The sequence below is a fragment of the Balaenoptera borealis genome, assembly GCF_965194805.1.
Source record: "Balaenoptera borealis genome assembly, chromosome: 5".
NCBI classification, from domain to species: domain Eukaryota; kingdom Metazoa; phylum Chordata; class Mammalia; order Artiodactyla; family Balaenopteridae; genus Balaenoptera; species Balaenoptera borealis.
In genome coordinates this window covers 112,314,975-112,322,438 of record NC_138862.1, presented here as the reverse complement: position 1 = coordinate 112,322,438, position 7,464 = coordinate 112,314,975, and the positions used below count along the sequence as shown (strand labels likewise).

The 7,464-nt window shown below is 39.1% G+C and overlaps 1 pseudogene across 1 annotated transcript; it reads left to right on the top strand.

The window, feature by feature from the left end:
- Nucleotides 1–427: 427 nt before the first annotated feature.
- LOC309629903 (protein lin-28 homolog B pseudogene) lies at nucleotides 428–5,358 on the top strand (annotated as a pseudogene). The gene has a single exon. The product of its transcript is annotated as a protein lin-28 homolog B pseudogene (transcript).
- Nucleotides 5,359–7,464: the final 2,106 nt, after the last annotated feature.

Below are 7,464 nucleotides of genomic sequence, written 5' to 3'. Positions count from 1 at the left end.
AGAGCCACACTGCTTGAATTCAAATCCCAACTCTACCACCATGGGCAAGTGACTTGAACTTTAAGTGGCTTATTTTCCTGACCTATAAATTGAGGATAATAATGGTGCCTTTCTCACTATTGTTTCTAGAATTAAATATGTTCATATATGAAAAGCACTTAGAACAATGCCTAGCACAGAATAAATGACACAAAGTAATGATAACTATTATTATTATTTTGTCTTCCTTGTTAAAGCTGAGGCAAGTTCTACTTTTCACATTTATTTCCAGACTTGTAAGTACAGCTCTAATCACACTGCTATGCCTTATTTATAAGTTGTCCTGGAATTATATTGTTGAGTGAATTATTCATATCTTTATGTCTTGTTTTTGCATCTGGATTATGTGGTCCTTTGGGGGTAGGGCACGTTGTCTGCACTTCGTTATTTCCCGAAGGGACTAATAACTCTCACATGAATTAAGTCCCTCTTCCATTCTTTTTCACTTACATATTGGTTTCTCTCAACCATTTTGCATATTTTATTTTGGCAGAAGAGCATGGAAAGCTGCTGGATTACACTGAAAGCACTTTTGGTATCACTTCCCAGTTCAGTTTCTTTGCACAGTGAATAATAGCTAGGGCTGTTGGGCCAACATGAAAAGGTACTCAAATTCGGTTCTGTTAGGACGAAATTGTCTACTGCTTTCGTGGATGAGATTATCAGAACATATTTAAAAAGTCTGTACCTCAAACGTTCACTGTGAGGGGGACTCAGTTCTTGGCAACATACAGTCTCTCTCTCTGCCTCTCTGTCTCCCTCCCTCTCTCTCTCTTTCCCCTTCTTTCTCTCTCTCTCTCACACACAAACACACACACAACCAAGAACAAAAAGATATATAAATGAATTTTCAAACAATTATTTCCAAATAATAGCTGAAAAATTTGGCCTGAAGCGTTTGTCATTAATAAGGCATATTATCAAGCTAGAAAGGTATGTTATATACTAACATTTTTAGCTTGTTTAGTAACTCTTAAATGTTTAGACATATGACAAGTCATCCTCCATTTGTACTCTTTTATTGTGTTTAAAATGCTTTAATTCTTTAATGACAGATAAATGGGTTATACTTAATGTAGATATAATTTGTAGGGAACTGATTTCAGAGAGAAATGTCATGCTACATCTGTAGTTGGAGTTTCATAAGTATTAATAAGTGTTTCTATTTACAACAATGAATTCATTCATCTAACAAATATTTATCGAGTTTCAACTGTGTCCAGGTATTCTTATAGGTACTGAAGTCAGAGCAGTGAGCAAAATAGACAAAAAGTCCTTGCTTTGGAGGAGTTTATGTTCTAATGGGGGAGGAAGATAATAAATAATAGATAAATATATTATGGGATCATTTAGTAATAAGTGCTATGGAGAAAAATAAAGCAGTGAAGGAGAATATAGGGCTGGCAGAGAGTGTTGCTAGTTTATATGGTAGCCAGGGAAGACCTTCATGGGAAGATATCATTTGAGCAGAAGCCTGAAGGAAATGAGGGAAAACTGCAGATATCTGGGCAAAGAGCATTCCAGGCAGGTAGAGGCAGTGGTGAGTGCAAAGGTCCTGAGATGAGAGTGGAAGAGGCATATTCAAGGAACAAGGTGCTGGAGAAGAGTAGGTAAGGGGGAGAGAGGTAGGAGTTGAGGTCAGCAAGGGGTTGTGAGCAACAAGACTTCAGTGGTCTTGGTAGGGCATTCTAAAGACTTTGGCCTTTATTATGATTGAGATGAGAAGTTACTGGTGTTTTGAGCAGAGGAGTGACATAATCTGAATCAGGTTTAAACAATACCTCTGGCTAATATTGCATTGAAGGATGGGAAATCTACAGACTGAACTATCTGAATGGTGGAGTTGGGCAGGGATTCAATCTGGAGACATTAGTCCAAGCAAGAATCATCATTTTAGACAAATCTTAAGGAAAAGCAAAATCTTTCGTAAAGGGCAAACATTTAGATATTAGAGTATGAGCTACGGCTCCTCAAAGTATTTCATATTATACCAACATCCTTATAAAAAATTATATTTTCCCTCAAGGAGAAAAGATGCTGGATATAAAAGGTTTGAAATAAAGGTTTCCTGATGTTCTAAAACACAGTAGTAACATATCGAGTCACATAAATTATCACATTTAATTTTTCTGATGAAACACAAACTGCATATACTCTAGCTTTTAGAGAACAGATATATTCTGTCATAGAAGCCAAGAAATAAAATATTAATGAAAACACTTTAAATATGGATTTTGTAAAAACGTAATTGTGAAATTGGGACAGATTTAAATCCAAAATTAAAATGACGGTTCTGTGGTTTTTATAATGTCAGTATCACAATTTAAAAAAGAATATTCAAGTTAAATCAATAAAGAGTGAATCACTGGTAGCTGTAAATATAACTTTGGCTTACATTGTTGGTAAATCCGAATCAATATGAAAGACTTCTGACAAAATCAGAATTCCCTTTTCCTGCCCATTCTTACCCCAAACCTTTCTTTTTGCATTTTGAGAATATATACTGACATATTCATTTACTACCATATGCCATAAACACTGCAGTCTCTTGAGCAGATTTCAGTTTCTCTATTATGATCCTAGAGACTGTGGCTCATTGATTCTGTATGTTATTGTCTGTTATGTATAAAAATTGTGATGCTATTTAAGATAATAATGCACTAAATAAACAGAAGTCCTAATTATATGCTCTTGTATAGTGGATGCTGACCTATAATTCTTCAGGTATATATCTGCTTAGCTGAGTAAACAGATTACTATTTGCCTTGAAAAATAGAATGATTTTAGATACATACTCTTTTTCTCATATTTAATAGCATTTAATTCTGTTTCTTATTGTGCATCCATGGGCCAAAAAATAAACTTTTATTAAATTTCTACTGTCAGACACAATGCTGGGTGCTTAAGAGAAAAAACATGACTCAAAGGTCCTTGCTCTTAGGGTTATTGTATAATTTTTTAATCTTTATTGAAGTATAATTGCTTTACAATGTTATGTTAGTTTCTGCTGTACAACAAAGTGAATCAGCTATATGTATACATATATCCTCATATCCTCTCGGGTTATTGTATAATTTGGAGGAACCATTTTTCTGACAAGATTTAAGGTTTTTCTCCTTACTCTTATAAGTTATAAATATATTTATAATTTAGAAACTCTGTTGTAGAATTAAATTTAATTAGCATTAATAAGAACCCATTTTTGCTCAGGGACATGCGAGGTGCTAGTTATAAAGACAGGAGATTCCTGTTCTCATGAAGGTTACCATGACTGACTAGAGAACCACATAGGGCAACTATACCGGAGTTTGTGAGTGGGTTGTCTGATTCTACTGTAGGAGCTCAGAAAGGGGTGAGACAATTATGGACTTGGTTTGGTCAGGAGTCATGAGGACATGGTTCTGGAACTATGGCCTGAGGTATGAGAAGTCTGTGAAATGCAGGAAAAGTGTTTCAGAGATTCAGTCTACTGAGAATAAGAAACTATGGCTTATGAATTAGAATTAAGGATTTGAGGAGAACAGAGAAAAACGCACTTGGACTTAGGTTGCTTTTGAAAAGAAAACCACAACGAAGAATCAATACATTCGCAGGAGCAGTAACTGACTATTGACTGGAACACTGGATGCGGGCGCCTTACGAGGATTTGTACTCCAAAACAAATATTTTTTTTAAACTGCACATTGATAAATATTGAGTGTTTTCGAGTAATATCTTACAGAATGTATTTAGTGTCTTCATTGCGGAAATTTCTTAAATGTTCTTCAGAAGACAATGAGGTCATTCAACCAGGTTTCATCAGCCCCAGGCGGGGCAAGCAAAGGTGGTGGAGAAGAGCCCGGGAAGCTGCCGGAGCAGGCAGAGGAGGAATCCCAGATTTTGCCCAGAACTGGCCACTGTAAGTGGTTCAACTTGTGAATGGGATTTGGATTCATCTCCATGATAAACCGAGAGGGAAGCCCCGTGGATATTCTAGTTGATGTATTTGTACACCAAAGCAAATTATTCATGGAAGGATTTAGAAGCCTAAAAGAAGGAGAACCAGTGGAATTCACATTTTAAAAAATCTTCCAAAGGCCTTGAATCAATATGGGTAACAGGACCTGGTAGGAGCCCCTGTTTAGGAAGTGAAAGAAGACCCAAAGGGAAGACACTACAAAGAAGAAAACCAAAGGGAGACCGATGCTACAACGGTGGTGGCCTTGATCGTCATGCTAAGGAATGTAGTCTACCTCCTCAGCCAGAGAAGTGCCATTGCTGTCAGAGCATCACGCGCATGGTGGCGAACTGCCCTCACAGAACTGGGGGCATCCGCCCGCCCGTTCTCAGGGAAGACAGGAAGCAGAGCCCCAGCCGTGCGCTTCAACGTTCCCTCGAGAGGTGGGGGGAGGGCACGGCTCTCCGTCACCACCGTTTCCTCAGGAGGCGAGGTCCGAGGTCTCAGAGTGGCCCGGCACGTCACCTCCGGAAGCTTCCTCCACAAAGTCATCTGCAGCACCAGAAGATCAAAGCAAAACGGGGCCTTCCGTGCAAAAAAGGAAAAAGACATAACCCTTTTTCTTAACGTATCGTTTTCTCGCCCCGGTTGGGAAGTCTACCTCATGCAAGTACAGGGGAACAGTATTGCACAAACAGCAGCTGACCTGGGATTTTTAACTCCTGTTGAGGAAGTGTGAATTTTTTTAAACAGACAAATCACTCTAAGCAAATTACCTTTGAGCAGGGTGTCATGTGTCACGTGACTCAGAGGATGCGATGCTCTGTGTATCTGTATGTGCATGTGTGAGAGGGAGAGAGCCTGAGTCTGTGTGTGTGTGTAGGAGGATTTTCTATAGAATGTAGACATATATATAAAGAGGGTTTGTCTTTATATATGTGTGTAGAGAGATGTAAGCACACACCCTCCCTCACAGAATTGGACATCCCCAAGAATTGAAAATTCAGGTGAAGCATTTTAGATGGTTTTGAAAATAACCCTTGGAGTTTTTCTTGAAATACCATTCCCATTATATAGCATTAGGAAAAAAAAAAAAAGACTGTTAACCTTCTGTGTGAACCAAAGGATACTTCAGATCTCAGAGCTGCCAATCATATGGTACTAAAGGTTTTTAAGACATCAATTCTCCCGAATTTGGGATTGCCTCTTTTTCTTGATATCTGTAGTGTGTCCTCCACCCCCCCCCCACCCCCTTTGAAGGCAGTACCTTAACTCCATATTCCTTTGACTGCCATTAGCTTTTTTGAATCTGGTATACATAACTCCAGAAAAGACAATGAATGTGTAATTTCTGTGCCGATATTTCAGTGTTTTTTTTTTTTTTTTTTGGCTGTGTTGGGTCTTCGTTTCTGTGCGACGGCTTTCTCTAGTTGCGGCAAGTGGGGGCCACTCTTCATCGCGGTGCGCGGGCCTCTCACTATCGCGGCCTCTCTTGTTGTGGAGCACAGGCTCCAGACGCGCAGGCTCAGTAGTTGTGGCTCACGGGCCCAGTTGCTCCGCGGCATGTGGAATCTTCCCAGACCAGGGCTCGAACCCGTGTCCCCTGCATTAGCAGGCAGATTCTCAACCACTGCGCCACCAGGGAAGCCCTATTTCAGTGTTTTTAATTCATATGTTTTGATTGTAAATTAGATGCCTATTCAGAGAAATGAAGGGGAGGGCAATGTATAAAGGTAGTGACTTGATTGTTTTCAATGGTATTTTGATACTCATTATAATCTTTTACCTGTTGTGAGGTTTTTGAAGGACTGTGGCAACAGCAGCTTCCCTTGACTGAGTCAATCCTTCTAACCATCGCTTTGAGCGGAGGCCTCCTTGTTTACTGCTGAAGACCTTGGAGGAAAACTGCAGTTGTTTGGTGTACATTTTTGGTGGCTGTTTTTATTCTCCCTGGAGAGTTACCTAACTTGTTTCTAAAACAAACAAACAAAACAGCACAGATGTGAGTAAAATGCCAGGGTTGAGAATGGAAATTAAGTGGATGCTCACAATTGCCCAATTACATATGACCTTGAATAATATTAAAAAGCACTGTGTTTGATGGCGGGTGACTTGAATGGTGAGCCTGGGGCAGGAGGTTCCCAAACCTCTCCTACCAGAGAGCTAGGAGTATTTTATACAATACAGTTCATCTTAAGGGAATTCCCTCAGAAGTGCTACTGAAGAGACCTATGTGGGAGATTCAGGATGAACATTCAGTGATGGGGACAGAGGCGCTTCTCAGGTTGGTCCTCAGTTATATTAATAAACTGGCTGGGGGCCAATCATAGTATTGGTCCCTTCAGGTTTCAGTCATGAAAAACATTCATTCTGGTGTCATCCTGGTTCTAGATGTTATGGACACTTTAGGAAACATCTCTAAGAAGGTACCAATTAGTGGCAATGCTTAACATTGGCAATAAATATAGTTTTGTATGAGCCTGTTGGTGTAAGCTCAGATAATCAAAAACAGAAAATAGCATGATTCAAATGAGACACGTTCTGCTGAACAGTTTCTGCTCCCTCCCCGACTTGTCCTGCCGAGGGCAGCTTGTTGTACGGTTGCTGCCATTTCAGCAAGCAAGCCACACAGAAGGAGAGCGAGCCTCGGGCTGGGCCGCCATATCACTGTCAACTCACCTTGAGTTGACAGTGTCTGTGAGAATCTCCATGGGACATACTGAAATATCAGTGTGCTGTGATGCAAAGCTTACCTTTGATGATATTGAATGTGATAAAGAAGTACTTCCTTGCCTTATGTGAGGATCGTAAGCTTATTTAAATTATGTAGACAAATCAAAGTGGCGTTGCTTAATTTTTAGCAGGTATAATAAGCAGGTTAACAGTAAAAATACAAAACGTAAGCCACTTTGAAAATTCAAACCAAAGTTCCTTGACCTTACTAGAAATAGGAAATTATGGACTTGGGAATTGGGCATTCCCTGTTTACATATACAAAGTTCAGAGCTGAGATCATGGTTTAAGAAAAGACAGGCAGAAAGAAACATGTTATAACTATGGACCTTAGGGACGCAACTTGAAATCATTTTTCAGCATCTCACCAGACTGAACTAAGCACATACCAAACCTATCTTATGATTAAAAGTTGGGGTTTATTTTTTATATAAGAATATTATCACTATTACATAACACACTCAGAACAAAGAACTTTGCTCAGGGAACATACCATATAGTATTTTTGTTTCTTTACAGAATAGTCTACAGTCCTGCTTACTCAAAACAAACCGAATAACTTAGACCTTTATATAAGTATTATGTACTGATGTTAGTAATAACTAACCTCTGAGTTTGACATAGATCAAAATTTCTGAATATCAGATATCAGTTCTTCTATTTTTATTTCATGTGAAAAGTACTCTAAAGGAGACTTCCTCACCTCCTTGCACATGTGAATATCACTGGCGTAAGCACAGTGTCCATTTACATGG